Here is a 20,174-nt window from a genome sequence, read left to right as displayed (position 1 = left end):
TGTGCAGATCATTACATTAGTTTTGTTTACACGAGTGTGCAAGCGTTTGGATTGAAGCATGTCTGATATGTTCTCAGAATATCAGTATGTTCTGAAGTCCAACATTTGCCTGTAAAATTGTGACAAATTAAATCGCCAATGGTTTAACTTGCTGTGCGTACTCTGGTATGTGTTTTCTACCAAAATGTAGACAAATCTAAAGTGATAATAGCTTTTCTAATGTGTGTGGTGGTTGGAAAAGAGCACACTTCTTTAAGAAGTGTATGGGAATTCTTCTGCCTTCATTTGATAATGCATATCCTAAAAATAGGACACTAGGAAAAACTATTTTTAGATTTAAAAAAATTTAATTTATAGCCATCTTGAGCAACACCAAAAATAATATTATCCATTCTGACCAAGTGTGTGTTTAACCTTTTCCATGCGTCGGATGTCCCCCGGTCGTCCGGTGTCACTGTGGGTGTGTGCGTCAGATGGCCGGGGCCCGCCCGAACTGCACACACATAATTTTTTTCTGCACCACGGTGGAACATCTGCCGGGGCAAAGCGGTTAAATGATCATCTTCGAGGTAAATGGCAGCAACGTAGGACAATGCTACTGGGTCAATTCCTTGTAAAATGTATGTCACATGAGCAGCAAACAGACCTGGGCTGTTCTTATTCCCTTGTGGGAGCTTACAAACCCATATTTGGGCCCCTAAAGTGGCAAACACCATCAAATCTCTGCTTTTAGGCAATATATTTCGACATAAAAAACCATTGGAGATGTCCAATATAGTTTTGTGTTCTATATGAACAAGCTTGTTTATTAAAACTGTGTTGTGTGAATTGTGTATGGCAAAAGTGCATGTATGACTATTTAAATGTCTATAGTCTAAGTCTAAATGATGGGAATAATCAGGTTTGGGTACAAGAAATACATGATTAATCATATGAGAGATACAAGGCTCAATCATGGCTTGATATTCTAATTGTTAGGAAATTCTTTAACATGTTGTCTAGCTTCATGCTTAATAGGTTTTTATGGTTATAATAGGATAAGGAGAGCCCTGCGTCAATCATTCAATCATACAGTATTTGTCGAGTACAGCATGGTCATCCCCATGGGTATCTGGGTGCTGTGTCTAGGTCAAAGAGCCACATCTTGAGTCTCTTTCTGAAGTCTGCCAATGAGTGGAACTGTGCTTGGTCTATAATGCAGGGGCTTTTGCAAGAACTCATTCTATGGCATGTGCTACTTTAACTTCCTCTGGAACAAGAACTATTACTCCCTCCGTCTGTGTAATTTTTCTAACAAACTCAGGCGGCCAATCTACCCCTGCCAAGGAAATGTCATAGTCATAAGCATTTGTCAAATTTTGCCAGAATTAGCAGTAAGAGGTAGATCACCCTCAATTTGGATGTCCAAATCTTAAAACCTATCTGCAGGGCTCAGCCACTGGTCTGGAGTTTCAACTTCAAGATAGTCATCAGTTGTACTTGCCACCAGAAACTCTTGAAGAGGTTGGTGAACTATTGTGATCCCTGCTGCGCTGTTAAGCAGTGTTTTCACCCACGTATTTTTCAGGAGAAGCATCCTGAGTATTTGTGGCAGGAACGAGTGGGATGTGTATTAGAAAACTGATACCTACAAGGCTGTTTAAGTCCTTCACTGTTATATAAATTAATGCAATTATCGTTGGACTACCGTTGGGGAGATCCACCCCATGTTTTCTTGTTATCTTTTTTTTATTTTTATCCCATTATTTATTAGAAGACTCGTAAGTCTGCCTGGTGATATCTGAATCTGATTTAGTTTTTGCTTGTGGCATACCAGGCCTGGTTCTCAAATTATCGTGACCTATAGAAGCATAGGTCTCAGAAATAGTTTCGATAACTCACGTTCCTGATTTGCAGCAGGAAGAGTTGCAAGTTGTTGGTGTATTGCCAAAGATGCTGCCTCCCCTTAAATAATACTTAAAATCATTGAGGATACTGTGACAAAGTTGTCAATTAATTTCATCCAAAATTCCAGCGTAGGGGCTGCCCGTATTCATTTTGTATTTGCTTTAGCACTTCAGACACACAGCAATAGATGGGGTGCCACGTGTTATGTTATATATAGCAGCAAACCAGTACCCCCATTTTCAATTGTTGGAACCATATCAAGTGGCAGACACATAGGGCCCGATGTAGGTAGGCATTTACCGGTCGGTAACGGCTGAATTCGGACGTTACCGACCGGTAAATGCCTTTTCCAATGTAGGGGGCGTGTATTTACAGAATCGGTATTTTTACCGAATCTGTATTTACCGAATCTGTAAAATTACCGAATTGGTAAATACAGACTCGGTAAAAATACCGAATCTGTAAATGCAGATGTAGGTGGCGCTTTCAACAGTGCCACAGGCCCCTAAGAATTCGTTATTTACCATGTAATACTAATGCATGGTAAATAACGAATTCAGGTGTACATGCACATCTGTGCATGTACAACTCTGCCATGTGACAAACAGACATGCCCTTAGGGCATGTCTGTGTGCCACATGGCACACAAGCCTGACATTGGGGTGCTACAGGGTGTCAAAGTGACACCCCGTTCCCCCTGCCAGGATTCGGTATTCGGCTTCAAGGCCCATAGGAATCAATGGGAAATACCAATTCGGTATTTACCGAATCGGTAAATACCGAATCATACAGAATCGGTAATTTTTAAAGAAAAATTACCTACATCTGCCTACTTACGATTTACCGACTCTTAAATACCGAATCGGTATGATTCGGTATTTATGAGTCGGTAAATCGGAATTACCTACATCGGGCCTCAAGTGTCTTTCTTTCTGTTTGGTGGGTACTTTACACATAATGGCATTTAGTAACTGAACTAATGGCAGGCTTAGCTGACTGTGGCTGCCCAGCTTGAACAGCCCTTGCTAGAGCAGTTATTATTGTAGGCATAACTTATTGCATTAGAAGTCGATGCAGTCTAAGTGAATATATAAAGCACGTATTTCATCAATATTTAATGCAGCTATATTTGGAAATGATGTGAGTCTGACTAAGCCTAGCTAGGTTGCCCCGTCATTACTGAGAGAACCCAGTATTACTTTTGAATGTGGGCGTGGGAGGGCGCCTTGGAACCAATTTTGATGTTCCTGGCATGCTAATGGGATTTCAAAGTACTCGTAAGAACGATATACAGGTAGAACTGTTGCCTTAGTGTATGCATGTAGAGTTTCTATGTTAGCATCAACTTTAAGAAAGTATACCCAGAAATAGTAGACTTCATATATATAAAACCTTTATGTGCCTCAAAGTTAAGTTTGCAGTTACTACATGTCTACAATTTACAGGAATATTCAGGGAGCATTTATAACTAGCGCCATTTTTAATGATTGAAATCCAAAGAAGGTTAACACTACAGTGAGGTGATCCTTTTTAAAGGTTCAAGCTTGAACAACCTACAGACCTACATAGGTGCTTCCAATTAAGTTGAGGAGGATAAGTCCTTTCCACTATAGAGGTTTCCATTTAGGGGTGAAAAGGAGACCCTTGGAATGGACAAACGTGACAAAACTACTTAGGAGACCAATTAAATAAGTACCTGGCCTAACATGTTCGTGGTGGCATGTTATGCAGTTCCTACAAATATAGGGGGCTGTGTTTTAGACCAACACAAACTTTCATTGTATAGGGACGTAGTCCACATATAGCATCCGTGAGTATTGGTGGGTTTTGAGTAGCTCACATTACTACATGTAATTCACTGAATCAACCATACAACAATCATTTTAACCCCTACGCTGTGGCCAGAATTCTCCCGCCATGCTGGAGAATTCCACATGTGCGTGGTTTGGACGGCCCGCGGCCATCCTCCACACATGCCCACTGTGATGTCAGACGGCCAGGGGCCGTCTGACGCATGGAAGCAGTTAAAATATTTATTGAAATGATTGTATTCTTGCATAAAAAGCGTGCGCCGATAGTATTAGAAAGATGAGACATGTTACTGTAATTAGTATTTTGTTTGAATGGTAAACAATATAAATAATTCAACCTTGTTAATTATCGCTAATGTTTGCCTACTTGTATCTGTATCTAGTACTAGTCTAAAGAGAGCATAGATTGAGCATAATCCTGCCAGATCAATTGGGGTAACCTAACCCCCGCACCTTGGTCTTAGGTGTTAGGGAGCCAGTCTCAGTCCACAGATTATTTTCCTTAGTAGCATGGGGGTCGGAGTCAGCAGGACTGCATCTCGGTCACAGTCTGCAGCAGTTCTCTGATAGTTCCCAGCATGGAAATGCACCTCTCAAAGAGCTTTCACATGAACACTGTTTATATAACAACATACTGCTCTTATGAACTGTGGCAGAGGTGCAGAGCAGCTAATTTTTTTCATGTAGCTAAAATGAAGTGTCTTCTAATGAGCACAGAAAGGAAGGAAAACAATGGCAATGTGCTCTTTATGAATGACCCTGGAACTAATTGTAAGGACTATAGGGGATCAGTGCCTATTGAAGATGCAGATACAGCATATTCACACGTTAGCAGAAAAGTATGGCAAGGGGACCACGAGAAACAGATGTTAACCTAAGGGGGCTTAATCTAAAATGGAGAATACATATGTGTCATGCAACAGAAATGTGTAAGACATAAGTACTGTGATGAGTAGAAGATTCATTATTTTTGTTTTAATGTTATGATCTTAGGAGACTCTCACAGGATCGTTAAAAATAGGAATGAGTAGGTCATCTTTGAATACACTCTGGTGTACACACTTACTAGAGATGGTGTTTATCTGAGTCTACTATTTATGTCTATCGGCTTGGGAAGAGTTGTGAATAGAGTTAAGGCTCTTCCCACACACTACTATGCACATCCATCATCCAAGAGTCGAGCTGAGCAGAGAGTTCAGTCCTTCCGCACACACTACTATGCACACTTGTCCTCCAAGATGGGGTCTCAGCAGTGAGGCTAGTCTCCTACTTTGCACTAGTCTACTATTTATGCTCACAGTCCTGGGAAGAGTTGTGAGTAGAGATAAGGCTCTTCCCACACCCAACTATGCAGATCCATCATTCTAGATAATGATCCACAGAGTTGCCTCAACAAAGACATCAGAGTGGCACACATTCTACTGTGCATATCCATCATCCAAAAGAGGGGTCTCGGCAGAGAGACCAGTCCCTACACACACACTATTATGCACAACTGTCATCTGAGGGACAGGCCTTAATGGAGAGGCCAGTCCCCCCACACTCTACTATCTACACCTATCATCTAAGAGAGGGTACTCAGCGGAGAGGCAAGTCTCTCCACATGCACTACTATGTATACCTGATATCTGAGTAAGAGGTCACAGTAGAGAGCCCAGTGCCTCCCCACTTCCTACTATGCACAGCCATTCGCCCAGACAGAGGTGTCAGTGGTGAGGCTAGTCTCTCTATATGCCCTACTATGTACACTCATCATCCAAGAGAAAGGTCTCATTGGAGGGGCCAGTCCCTCCTCAAACCCAACTATTTTCTTCTGCCATCCAAGACAGAGATTTCAGCATAGAGGTCAGTCCCTCCCCACACCCTACTATGCACACTGTTCATCCTAGGGAGGGGTCGCAGCATGAAAGGCCAGTTGCTTCCCATACCCTACTATGCACAGCCATCATACAAGAGTGAAGTCTAACGTTAAAGTCCATTGCCTCTCTCCACCCTACAGGGCACACTTTGGGGAGATGTCTCAGTGGAGAAGTCAGTAGCTCTACATACCCTAATACACACACCTGTCATCCCAGAAACATGTCTTAGCAGAGAAGGTGATCTCTCCACTTACCAAACTACACACACTCATCATGCAAGAAATAGGTTTTAGCAAAGACAGCAAACCCTTCATACACCCTGCTATGTACACCCATCATTCAAGAAAGAGGTTTCAAGGGAGAGGACAGTCCCTCCACACCCTACTATGCACCACCATAATCCTGGGGAAAAGTGTTTGTGCAGAGATCACTACCTCGTTACACTCTACTGTGCAGACCCGTCATTCCACATAGTTCTCTCAGCAGAGACACCAGTCCCTCCCCATACCCTACTATGAACACCCGTCAGCATGCAGAGAGGTCTCAGTGGATAGGCTAGTCTCTCTGTAGTGTAGTTCCTATATTCCCAATAGGCCCTGTGCATTGGAATAATATAAACAGCAGGGTAGACATAGGACTGAGGTCATCTAGGTCTCTACTGACTATATTAGACTTAATTAGGTTTGCCAGCTAGCTCAGAGGTCACTAGAAACTTTCTCGAATGTTCAGGAAAGAGTTAACTCTCCTGATTTAGACAAGAAGGGATTAGGTTCTGACAACCGCTTAAACATGACAACTTTGCTCCCTCAGAATAAAGAGTATATCTCTAGAGTCATGTGAAAACAATAGACAGCTATTTCACTCAGTCAATCGTGCATACTTAGTTTCACCAGAGTGCAGAGAAATAGAGAGACGGGCGATTTCAATAAAAGGTGTTATGTATTGAGCAGTCTTCTTTCTCATGCAAGAGAAGTGAGTTTCCACAATTACAATACTTATCATGAAGTAAAGTGCGTACAGTAAAAGGAGTATTATGAAATAATACTGTAAAAGCATTGATATGGTTTCTTAGCCATATGATACTTTAAAACGGATAAAACATATACATACATAAAAACATTGACTAACGTACTCAACTGGTGCTTCTAAGATACGCCTACCCCGGTGTACCTGACCTAAGCCTAATACGTGGGAAGGAGTAAGTAAGTTGCAGTTTAAGTTAAGTTGGTTTTTGCCAAGAATCTGAATCAAGAATTCTCATAAGGGTTTAATCAGCTCCGTAGCTTGGTTCTAGAATGAAGGAGGTCTTGTATCTCTCTTTCAGAACTCGATCTCCCAGCAACCCGCAAGGGTGACTGGAAACACCGGAGCTGGATTTCTCGGCAGGAGAAAAGACAGCATCTCTCTCAGTGCGTCAAATGGGAGGGTCGGCTTCCTTCGGCTCTCGCATCAGCTGGGCTTCGAGCAAGTAGATCGCCACTCTGCTCCAAACCACCGTGTGTTTGCTTAAGGCAACGTTGGTATATTTATATCTGAAAGGTGCCGGGTTTGACGTAAGGTTGGACATAAGACGTCACTAAGAACTAACAGTTCTTTCTGGACTCCAGGAGTTCTTGTGCAAATCAAAACAAAAGCAGGGGGAATTCCCGGGCGGCTGGAGGCTTGGTTTGTTTAAAGAACGTGTTATACTTTCTAGGAATCTATGGGAGTAGCCTTGCCGTATTTGGAACGCATTGGCTATTACTAAATATGGATACGATTCTTATGCCTTTATAAGGATATTATTTGTTATAACCATATAAGGGCATGAATCGGGAATATCGAATTAGGGTCTGAATAGAGAGGCCAGTCCCCCAACACTCTACTATCTACACCCATCATCCAAGAGAGGGTTCTCAGCAGAGAGGCAAGTCTCTCCACATGCACTACTATGTACACCTGATATCTGAGTAAGAGGTCACAGTGGAGAGGCCAGTGCCTCCCCACTTCCTATTATGTACAGCAATACGCCCAGACAGAGGTGTCAGTGGTGAGGCTAGTCTCTCTATATGCCCTACTATGTACACTCATTATCCAAGAGAAAGGTCTCATTGGAGGGGCCAGTCTCTCCCCAAACCCAACTATTTACTTCTGCCATCCAAGACAGAGATTTCAGCATAGAGGTCAGTCCCTCCCCACACCCTACTATGCCACTGTTCATCCTAGGGAGGGGTCGCAGCATGAAAGGCCAGTTGCTTCCCATACCCTACTATGCACACCCATCATACAAGAGTGAAGTCTAACGTAAAAGTCCATTGCCTCTCTCCACCCTACAGGGCACACTTTGGGGAGATGTCTCAGTGGAGAAGCCAGTAGCTCTACATACCCTAATACACACACCTGTCATCCCAGAAACATGTCTTAGCAGAGAAGGTGATCTCTCCCCTTACCAAACTACACACACTCATCATGCAAGAGATAGGTTTTAGCAAAGACAGCAAATCCTTCATACACCCTGCTATGTACACCCATCATTCAAGAGAGAGGTTTCAAAGGAGAGGACAGTCCCTCCACATACTGGGAAAAAAGTATTTGTGCAGGGATCACTACCTCTTTACACTCTACTGTGCAGACCAGTCATTCCACATAGTTCTCTCAACAGAGACACCAGTCCCTCCCCATACCCTACTACGAACACCCGTCAGCATGCAGAGAGGTCTCAGTGGATAAGCTAGTCTCTCAACTTACCCTACTACACACACACATCATTCAAGAGAGAAGTCTCACTGGAGTGGGCAGTCCCTCCACACAACCTACTATACAGATCCGTCATTGCTGAGAGAGGTCTCAGCGGGGATGCCAGTAATTTCCAAATCCTATCACTCACACCTGTTGACAAAAAGAGAGGCTTGAGCATAGAGGCCAGTCTCTTCTTACACTTTAAAATGCACACCTGTCATTCAAGAGAGAGGTGTCAGCGGAGAGGGGTAGTCCCTCACCACACCCTACTAAATACACCTGTCATCCAAGAGAGAGGTGTTGCATAAAATTGGACCAACTTTCCACACCTTGCTATGCACACCTGTAAGCTTGGTGAGAGGTTTTAGCGGGGAGGCAGTCCCACCACACACCCCAATTTGCATATCCATCATCTGAAACAGAAGTCTCATTGAAGAGGCACACCCTACTATTGACACCCATCATACTAGAGAGATGTCTTAGCGAGAGGCCAATCCCTTCATATACTCTACCATGCATACTTGTCATTTGAGAGTGAGGTTTGAAAGGAGAGGGCTGTCTCTCCTCACGCACTAGTACGCCCACCCATTGTCCAAGAGAGGGGTCTCAGTAGTGAAGCGAGTCCCTCCCACATAGTGTTTTTTTTTCTACAATTATGTTCCGCAAGAGCCTTGCAAGAGTCTCACAAGACTAGTGTGCAAGCTTCAGGGAGTGTAGCTTTCCGCATGATGTTGGTGCGATCTCAGTAGCATATTGAAAGACCCACAAGGAATATTACTAAGCCAACTACGTAGTGTTTTACGATGCCGTGTGAGTCTCACAAGATCATATGGGGAGAAGTAGAAAAAAGGGCCAGGTTATATTAAGGTCAACCAATAGCTAACATTGTCATTACAGGGTTGAAGAAATGCTGTGATATAATTGGCTGCACAACCAGAGATAGCCCAGATAATTCTTGGTTCTTTGGAGGAGAAGGAAGTCCCTTTTGCTTGTGCTCAGCAGATGTGATTTCATTTGGCACTGAAAGAGACTGGTGTCTTCAGTTACATTTTAGAAACAGCTCCAAGTTCAGGTACACAATAATATACATTATTAACTTTGTTGAGAAGTGTCAGTAAGTACCCTACTGTTGATAAACATATTCTACAACATTTTTACTCAGTGGAAAGCGGCTTGTAGAGGTGTAGATTTCTCATTATGGTCTTTATAAGTATACATTAGAATGCAGAGAGATGTTTGCAGGGATTGCATGTTATGTACAAATAAGAAGTGTTAACTCTGTATATAGTTGTATGTAAAGAAGACACTGTTTTTCAAATTATAAACCCACAAATCTGTAGTGTGTTAATAGAAGAGGTATTTTTTTTTCTAAACTCTACTACACTTATCGTTTACCCTTATCAGAGGTTTCAGTGGAGACATTGCTGTTTCTAAAGTGAAACACCCTGCTCACTGTTAGCAAAGGTGTATGAAGAGAAATATGCCACTCTGTAAATGTTTATGGAATCAGCTTTTACATTGTATAGAGGTGTAAGAAGCTAAAGATTATGTTATGCAATGTAGGTGCATTTACATGCTTTGTTACTTTGAACTGTATCTAGCATGTTTTGCATGATCTTTGTGAGTTCCTCAGACAACTTAAGTTAATCATTGTAGGTATGAATTATAAACGCCTGGTCAAATGTGTTGTTTTGATTTTGCAAATGTTTGTAGGCAGCACAATCACATACTTTAATTTATGTGTGAAAAAATGAAAAGATGAACTGGTTGAAGCTGGGGAATTTTCTCAGTGGAAGAAATAATAGATTAGTGGTAGACTAGATATAAATAAGTGATTGTGGTTGAAAAATGTAGAAAAGTTTAGAGAACATACAGGCACATGCATCAAGGGTTTAGGAAGTCGGTAAAATTGCGAATCGCAAAAAAATGGCATTAGCGATCGCAATCTGAAGTGTTAATATGCATGAAACTTAATTTAGCGAAAGTCTGTAAATTTTTGCTAAATTAAGGAATCGCTAAAATAATCTGCGAAAATCATTGCGATTTCCCGTTCGCGAATCGCAAGTAAAGAATCGCAAATAAGGAATCGCAATCCAAATGCATGAAAAATCGCTATTAGCGATTTACTGAAAATTCGCTAAATTGCTATCGCAATTTAAGAAGGGACACAACCAGGTGGTAAAATTGAGTCAAAATCAGAAACAGCTGAAGACCAACTGAAACATATATAAACACACCCACAATGAGGCCCCAGTTTACAAAATGGCTGCTCTGTACCTGATGGAGATGAGGATGAGGCTGCAAGCTGCTCAACAGAGAGGGAGGCAAATAAATGAGCGCATCTTCAGAATCCGCATAACTTTGATTGGACAGGAGGATGATGAAATATATGATAAGTATAGGCTGAATGGCCAAATGATACATGATTTATTCCATGAATTGGACCCTATCCTGCAACGACAGACTCATAGGACCAATGCAATCCCAACGCATGTGCAGGTATTATGTTGCCTACATATACTGGCATCAGGCACTTTTCAGGGAGTCATAGCAGTAGCAGGAGGTGTGTCTCAAAGTGCAATGTCACGAATATTGGCAGATTTCCTTGATGCTATGATGGTACGGATACACAACCACATAAGTTTCCCTACCACAGCCCATGAAATAGATAGGAGCAAGCAGGAGTTTTATCAAATTGCTGGCTTCCCCCAAGCTTTTGGGTTGTATTGATTGCACACATGTGGCGATATGTCCCCCTGCAGCTCAAGAATATATGTATCACAATAGGAAAAGCTATAATTCCCTGAATATTCAGGTGGTCTGCAATGCAAAGAACATCATAACGGACATCGTGTCACAATTTCCTGGCAGTGCACATGATTCGTATATCTTCAGGCAAAGTGGCATTCATACCCGTCTAGCAAGGGGAGAGTTTGGAGAGGGACGTTTGCTAGGTAATTATGTGCAATACATCTTTGCAATCCTTGTACAAATGTAAAACTCAAACAACCTCTGACAGCCTTTCTTCCATCATATGTAGGTGACAGCGCATACGCCTTGCGAAATTACCTGCTGACACCATACCTAAATCCAGCCACAGCCGCACAAAGCAGATACAATGCAGCACATATCTCTACAAGGAATGTGATTGAGCGCACATTTGGACTACTTAAGAGCAGATTCAGACGCCTTCATAAGACCGGAGGCGCAATGAAATACAGTCCTGTCAAATGCTGCAAGATAGTGTCAGCATGTGCCATGCTGCACAACATAGCGACAAAGGGAGGTTTTGAACTGGAGCTGTCCGACAGTGACTCTGAGGATGGAAACCAACAAGTGCCACGCAACCTTGCCCAGCAAGGCACAGGCGCAGCAGAAGGCCACAGGCGCAGATTGGAGATTACACAGAATTACTTCTGAGGTGAGTAATGATGACACAAACACATTAAATGTAATGCAAAGTATACTTTATGTAAATGTTTTGTGACCAGTGAAATGAAATAAACAGCCAAAGTGACTAATGTCACAATACTCATTGGAATAAAAAAAAAAATCCAAATCAAATCAAATGTACTTGAGAGTCAGTGATTAGGTCACAGCGTGTCAATGGTGAAATCATCATTTCAATCAAAATGCCTGATAGGGAGACTAGCGTTTCTTCCCGCGCACACCCAGACGTCTGTCTGCCGCAGCATCTTCCTGCCTTTCGTTGGTAGTGGATGGCGTAGCGCTGCGAGTAGTGCGTCTCACTGCACTTGCTACAGGCACTGTGGTGCTGCTCATGCTTGAGGCACACTCACTGCTGTCATCCTGTGCAGTCATGTGCACTTGACCACCGGATGCATTCATCATGTCTTCTGCATTGGTCACTTGATGTAGTGCTTTGGCAACATCTCCACTACAGTGACACATTTCCGTCTGCAAAGTCACTGATCTACGCGCCAGCAGTGTCGTGGATGTGGCCAGCCTTCTGATGGTGTTTCCTTGGTGTTTCAGTTGCTGCATCAGTTGGCAGTGCTGTCTGTTGTGCGTTGCTTGCCCCTCCTGCATGACCTTTGTGAGTTCCTGTACGCTACTGGCAAGTAATGCAATGTTGCCTGACATCTTGGAAATTTCATCCTTTACTAACCGAGTGTTCTTGCTCTGCAGGCGATGTGAACGGAGCATCTGTCCCTCCAAGCCACCCCATACTGGATTAATCACATCCACCTGCTGTGGTCTGCGTGCTCTGCGTCTTCTCCTTTGCAATCTACTGTGCCCTCTCCGGGTCTGTGTTGGTGTGGGTGTTGCGATGACTGTTTGCCGTACACTGACTGAAGGTGCAGCATTGCCATCATCATCGGAAGCCATGGGACGCAGTGTTGGACGTGAATGAGGCACACGTGACAGGGAAGTTGGCAGAGCTGGAGCATCCTCATGTTCGGATGCGCTGCTGTGGTGCATTTCCGGAACTTCAAAGTCCACGGCCTCATTGAGTTCTGCATCTGTGAGGTTAAACAGTGCAAAACTACATCAATGTATGCTTGAGAGGTCATGTCACAGTTTACAATTAATACATTTCTTTTTTTAAGACATCTGCTACACTATTTCTGACATTTCTTCCTAAATCTGTGTGTGTGTCAATGTCAGTACTTTGCTGCACTACAACTCCCATGATGCACTTTACTCAGTAATGTAATAGTATACAGGCTTTACACTGTGTGCTTATGCTGTGCTCTGCTGACATCCTGACATATGTACTTGGGGCAATTCATACATGCATTTCTCTTACCTTCAGAGGTGTGTGCAGCTCAAGAGGTGTCCAGCTGCGTGACTCCAACAACTGCTTCAGGCTGGATACTAGACTCCACCAAGTCCTCCATGGGAGTGTTTCCTGTGTCTGGTGGTGTGCCGCCTCCTGTCTTCTGTGCCTCCTTCATACGGTCTGCAATGCGCAACTTGGCGTACCATCTCTTTTTAAGTTCCTCTGTTGAACGGTGTGTGACCCCAATGGCATTTACTTGGTTTTGAATCCGGATCCATATTTTGCGTTTTTCCTGCTCTGGAACCTTCAGTGAAGCTTTCCCAAACAGCTTGTCATTGCTGTGCACTACACCCTCAATTAGAGTCTCTAGTTCTTTTTCTAACAATTTAAGTTTTCTCTTCCTTGCACTTTGGCTGTCCTATGCTTGATTGTCAGCTTCCATTTTGCAGTTCTTTCCAGGTGAACACAGTCTCTCTCCCTCTCACTCTCCTCTGCTCCCAGAGCCAGCTCCCTCCTCCCCCTGAGCCTCAGCAATGAAAATGAGGCTTGGACAGCACATTTCCTGGTTGTGATGTCATCCACATGCATCAATGTGCGACCTCGCTATTTGCGATTTCGCAATTTGCGAGTTCGCTAATAAGGAAATCGCTATTTCTTCTGCGAATTTTACAGATTCCTTAAAAATTCGCTATTTGTTTAATGCATTCCGTTTTGCGATTCCTTATTTGCGATTCCTTAAAAATCGCAATTAAGGAATCGCAAATCATTTCAATGATGCATGTACCTGATAGTGATGAATTATTGACCAGAATGTAACTTTTAATTATTTGGTTATTTTGTAATTTTGTAGGAGGAAAATGGAAAATAGATATTTAGAATTAGAGACCTACCATGTGACAAAATATATGGAGGAGAAAAACCCTGAGGCTTGGATGGAGGGCATGGAAGGCCCTTTGAGGCGTGAGATATGGCAGGGTTAGTAGCTCACTGACCTGCACAGAGAATTATTGGATATCTCCACAACAGTGTGATTGCTAGCTATTCTGCGGCAAGCCCCTCCTGCCCCCAGCTGTTTAAATCATGATTGCCTGCACATCTGTGCACTGTACAGAGTGGGACTGCCACTGTGCGGAGGGGTACACTGCGGCCCCCCAAACCCTTGCAGTAAAATTAATGCCCCCCTCTGGCAGAGCAGACGCCAAAGCATGAATTGTAGTGCTGTGGTCACTGAGGATTCAGACTTGGGCTCCACACCACGATTGAAGGTATTGGTGTTCCTGCTCTTCCCTATTAGAACACATCTGGTTCAGCTGGCAAACCCAGGGACCGCAGCCTGCTAGTGCCTTCTGGCTGTGGATCTGGTGCGGGGTGTGGTGGGCCTTCACTTCACAACTACAAAAGACTGCCCCCAGAAGTGTGTGGTCAGATTGAGTCCCATGGCCTGTTATTGGAGCTGCTGCCTTCACACAAGATTGCCCCTTGTGCATTATTTCGTACTGTGTGAGCAAGTCCACTTATCATGGACACTAAACTAATGAAACTGCAGTTTGAAAAAAATCACCTTACAAGACAGGGAGATACAGGGTCGCGGTCAATGTCTTCTCCAGAGTGCCCTGAGACTGATCCGCAACAGGAGATCGATATAAAAGAAATCTTAGTGGATGTGCAGTCAAGTCACAAGACCATAGATGCCAAGCTTAACTTCCTCACAAATCATTTATATCAGGCCAAACAACGGGTGGATAAGCATGAGGGCCATATTGAAAGCTGTCACTTGCTAAGTGTTAGCAGCGTGTGAGTGGGGCTACGTGCTGCACTTGTTGAATTTTAGCATTACGGGATCCGGGGTTACTGGGCTTGCAGTGTTGTATTATTTTCTCACTCAATAAAGTATCTTACCCCATTTTTCACTGTTCTTGGTGTCGCTCTTCTTCCTGGGCCCCCGCAGCCTGTGCTGTTTGCATGGAGGGAGTTCTCGGCGACCTAGCTGCCCGTTCTCCTCACTTCCGGTGGCACGATTTGTGTTGGGCATCTTGGAGGGGGCGGTCTAGTCTTTCTTTCTCTCTCTGCTGCATTATTGTATACAAAGAGAGCTATGGTGCTGCCGCGGAGGAAATCTGTCACTTGCTAAGTGCTAGCAGCGCGTGAGTGGGGCTGCATGCTGCACTTGTTGAATTTTAGCATTACGGTGTCTGGGGTTACTGGGCTTCCAGTGTTGTGTTATTTTACTCACTTAATAAATTCTCTTACCGCATTTTTAACTGTTCTTGGTGTTGCTCTTCTCCCCGGTCCACCGCAGCCCGTGTTGTTTGTGTGGAGGGAGTTCTTGGTGACCTAGCTGCCCGTTCTCCTCATTTCCGGTGGCACGATTTGTGTCGACCATCTTGGAAGGGGCGGACTAGTCTTTCTTTCTCTCTCTGCTGCATTATTGTATAAACAGAAAGCTATGGCGCTGCCGTGCAGCGGGCGCGCCAAAGGCAAGCCCGAATGTGACCGGCCGTGCCAGTACGAAGCCTCTCTTCCAGGAGGGATATTGCTACCTACACTCGGGAGGACCTGTTATAGCTGAGGACTTTGGTGAGTGGGTGTAAGCAAGCTTGTGGATTTGTTCTTGAGGGCCCTTTCTGTTGTTTACTATGTAGCTTTCAAGGCACACATACTCTTCCCCTGTGCCACCGCTCGTCTAAGCCTAGGATGCATGCAAGCATTTTCAGTCTTAACTGTCGCTCATTAGTCAAACATCATGCTGATATTCTTCACCTGCTAGAGGAGGCTTCTCTGGATGCTTTTTTTCTTACTGAGACGTGGCTCTCTGATGCCATGACAGCTGAACCCGGCCATGCGCTTCCTGTGGGCTACAACATTCTTTTAATGAATAGAGCATCTAGAGGGGGGATATAGTGATAATTTTTAAATCTTCCTATCCTTGCTCCTTCATTTAACAGTTGGTTAATAACTGTGAGAGAGCTCATTTTAAGGTCACCTTGAGCCCGAATTACACTATGTCTGGGCTCCTTGTGTACCGACCTCCAGGGCCTTCCCCAGGTTTTAGAGAGGCCCTTGTAGATACGGTTAACAAACTGGCAGTCAATACCGCCAATTTCATGGCGTTGGGGGACTTGAATCTCCATATGGATAATACTGAGGACACTGATATAGTGAGTTTTGTAGCCGACCTTGCAGCGTGTCAACTGCTGAAGTTGGTCGTAGGCCCTACGCATAGTGCGGGACATTTATTAGATCCTGTCTTTACTAATATACCCCATATCACAATGTGTGCTCCCATCAGGGTGGGTTGGACGGACCACTTTTTGGTCTCTATGTTCCTTCACGGAGTCATCCCCGCCCAGTCCGAGGGTCGGTTGACTTCGGCCCTGGCACAAATTGGATTGGGATCAATTTGAGGCTTGTCTCCTTGCCACTCAGTCAGATTTGCCAGAGGACACCAATGAGGCACATAGGCTATTTTCAGAATGGATTAGGCATCCATTAGACAGTTTAATACCCATAAAATGGTCAGGCAGTCGTAAAACCAAAACAAGGCCTTGGTATAAGAATGAACTTGCTGATATGTGCAAGGGATGTAAGAAACTGGAGCGGATATGGAGAAGAGATTTCTGCCCGGTAGCCAATGACTTCCATTGGACAGCAATTAAAAACAATTATAAAGCCATACACCAGGCACGAGCGGCTTTTCTCTCCAAACAAATCCGCGAAAGTGCCAATCCCTCTAAGAGCATTTTTTCTATACTTGCCAGTCTCCAATCCCAGCAAACTGGCACCGGGTCTACCATCAAGTCCAACAAGCAGTGCCAGGAGTTAGCCACCTTTTTTTTTAAAAAGGTGGACGATATCTATAGCTCCTTCCCAACCACACACAGTAACCTGCCGGCAGCACCTTGTTGTAAACGGCTAAAAACCCTTCATACATTTCCTACGATCTGGGCAGATCAGCTGAGAGTACTGTGTAGTAGGATCAAGTCGGGCTCCCGTGCCGACCCTCTCAAACCTGACCAAATTTAATTAGGTACTGCCGACTATTTTACCTTCTCTGAATCAGGTGATCAATAGGTCTCTTAGTACAGCTACGGTGCCCAGGGCTTGGAAACAGGCTAAAGTAATTCCATTACTTAAAAAGCATGCACTTGATCCAACAAAAGCAGAAAGTTATCGCCCTATCTCTTTGCTTTCCTGGGCAGCTAAGATCACATGGGCATATGTGAACTCCCTCCTGTCTTTATTTATTTATTTATAACATTTCTTAAGCGCACTGTTACCCGTAGGTGTCCTCGCGCTGTGTGACCCTTCCTAGGAACAAAATCGGAGTTAGTCTAATCCGTAAACAGCCAAGTCTTTAAGGCCTTCCGAAAAGCCAAAAGATTCGACATACCCCTTAGGTACAGGGAGAGCTGATTCCAGGCTTTGGCTGCACTAACCACAAAGCTTCTTCCGCCCCATGTAGCTTTTTTTGCAAACGGCACATGAACCAATTTGGCATCCGATGAGCATAGTGGTCTATTTGGAGTGTACCAGCACAGTCACTCTTTTAAACATGCTGGTCCACCTCCATAGAGTGCTTTATGCACATGACACAAAGCCTTGAACCGAGTACGCTTCTTAACTGGGAGCCAGTGCAACTTCTCTAACTCTTTCGCTATAGGGGCATATTTTGGAATGCCCAACACCAGTCTGGCAGCAGCATTCTGCAAAACTTGCAACCTCTGCAGTAGTCCTTCCTGCATGTTAAATAGAGACTATTGCAGTAGTCTAGCCTCGACATGGTGAGGGAGGTGATAACAGTTTTTCGGCAATCTGTTGGTAGATATGACAGGATTTTCTTGCAGGACCTGTGCACAAAGGACGTGGCCGAGGTCACTGCATTTATCTGGTCTTTGAAGTTAAGCTTCTTGTCCACCAATACACGTAGGTTTTTAACCTTCCTGTTTGGGGTGGGGAGTGGACCAAGAGTATCAGGCCACCACTCGGGTGTCCAGAAATCGGGATCATTGCCGAAGCATAGCACCTCCATCTTGCTAAAGTTTAATTTAAGACAATTCTGTGCCATCCAGGACCTTACGGCAGTCATACACTCATTAAAACGGTGGGCCACACTTTTTACCTCATATGTGGTCAAACTAAAACCAAATGATCGAATAAGGGGCGCCAATGAAGATATATATACATTAGATAGCGTTGGACTCAGTGAGGACCCCTGCGGGACCCCACACGGTAGTGCAAATGGGTTAGCTACAAATTCTACCAGCGCCACCTGCTGACTCCTCTTCATCAGGAATGATTTCAGCAAGCTCCATGCTGCTCCCCTTATACCAATCTCCCGCAGCTGGTTCATCAACAAAACGTGATGGACCGTGTCAAACGCTGCGGAGAGATCTAGCATAATCAGAGCTGCCTTATCACCCTGATCTAAAATAGTCTGAACCTCTTCGGAAGATTTTAAAAGTGCCGCTTCCGTACTGTGGCCCCTTCGAAACCCATACTGCGTTTGATCAGGAGCATGTGTGGATTCCAGGAATTGGCTGAGCTGGGTGTTAATGTGTCTCTCTACAATTTTCGCCGGTATCGGAAGTCTTGATATGGGCCTGAAATTATTAGGATCTTTAATATCAAGATTTGCTTTCTTTAATAGGGGCAAGAGGGAAGTTTTTTTCCAGTCCAATGGATAATAGCCTTCTCTATACATTGCATTGAAAATGGGTGTCAAGGATCGAGCGACGGGCTCTGCTGCTAGCTTTAAGATAGCAATCGGACAGGGATCAAATGGAGAGCCTGATTTCACCTGCATCAAAAGGCTAGCAAACTCCTCCAGCAACCCTTTCTTTTTTGGCTGCAGATTATCAGCTTGGTCCGCCAAAGTTTTTGAGATTACATTTGTAAAAGCGGAAAAGATGGTATTCACCTTCATATAAAAAAGCTAGCTAAAGTTTCGCATAGTCCTTAACTGGGTGTAATTGAAATAGCCGCTGTGTTGGCCAGACTGGTGACTATTTTGAATAGTTCCCTAGCCGAGTTAGCAGCTTTATTAATCTTCAAAGAGAAAAATAGGCGTGTAACCTGATCAATCTGCTGTTTATATGAGGCAAGAGCTTGTTTATACTCCTCCATATCACTAGGCTTATACTCCATTCCCCATCTTCTCTTCAGATGTTTACAACTCACTTTCTGATCCCTCAGTTTGAGTGTATACCAAGGGGTGGAAGGATGCCTTCTAGTGGGATAGAACTTTTTTAGAGGAGCAAGTTTGTTCCCTGCTTTTACTAACCATTGATTGTAGGAACCTGTAGCCAAATCTAAATTTGCTGGTGGCGAGGTTAAGGTCTTATTGAAAGTATCACACAGATCCTCAGCCACAACTCTCTTCCACTCTCTTCTCTCCAATTTCCTTTTGTTCACTGGTTTATACGGGTTGCACTCAGGAATGTTAAGATTAAATACCACAGCTTTATGGTCCGACCATAGTAGCGGAATAATATCCTTCATACATAAATATGGATTATTGGAAAAAATGCCATCCAATATGTGTCCAGCCTGGTGAGTCGCACCTGTCACCCGTTGTTTTAAATTGCTACATTTCATCAAATCTAGCAATTTGGTTGTGTCTGGGTCTGCTGTAATTTCCAAATGGAAATTAAAATCCCCTAATATAGTATAGGAGCTGGCCGTAATGCCTGTTTCCACAATTTTGCCCATCTTCTCTATGAAGCGAGCTCTGGGGCCTGGTGGTCTATAGACAAGTGAACCTTGGAAGGTATACTGGGCAGTCAAACGGAAGGAGAAGTCTAATGCCTTGCAGCCCTCCACCTCACCAGGACTAAAGGAGGAGATGACGGAAGCGTGATAAATCACGGCTAATCCACCCCCTCTTCCCCTTGATCTATTCAAAGGTGCACAGACATAATATCGACTCCAAAATATCGTTTGGACAGAATATCGAGTTTTAAATATCGTTTGGACAAAATATCGACATGACAGAATATCGACAGTCAAAATATCGTTTTTAAGGTAAGTGAAGTAATATCGACTGTAAATAATATAGAAAGTGAAAATATCCAAGTATATAATCTAGATAGTAAAAAATATCGTTTTTTAAATAATATTTAATTATTTATAGTGTTTTTATGTTATGATATGTGTGAA

The sequence above is a fragment of the Lissotriton helveticus genome, chromosome 6 (genome assembly GCF_964261635.1).
Source record: "Lissotriton helveticus chromosome 6, aLisHel1.1, whole genome shotgun sequence".
NCBI classification, from domain to species: Eukaryota; Metazoa; Chordata; class Amphibia; order Caudata; family Salamandridae; genus Lissotriton; species Lissotriton helveticus.
This window is presented reverse-complemented; position numbering follows the sequence as displayed.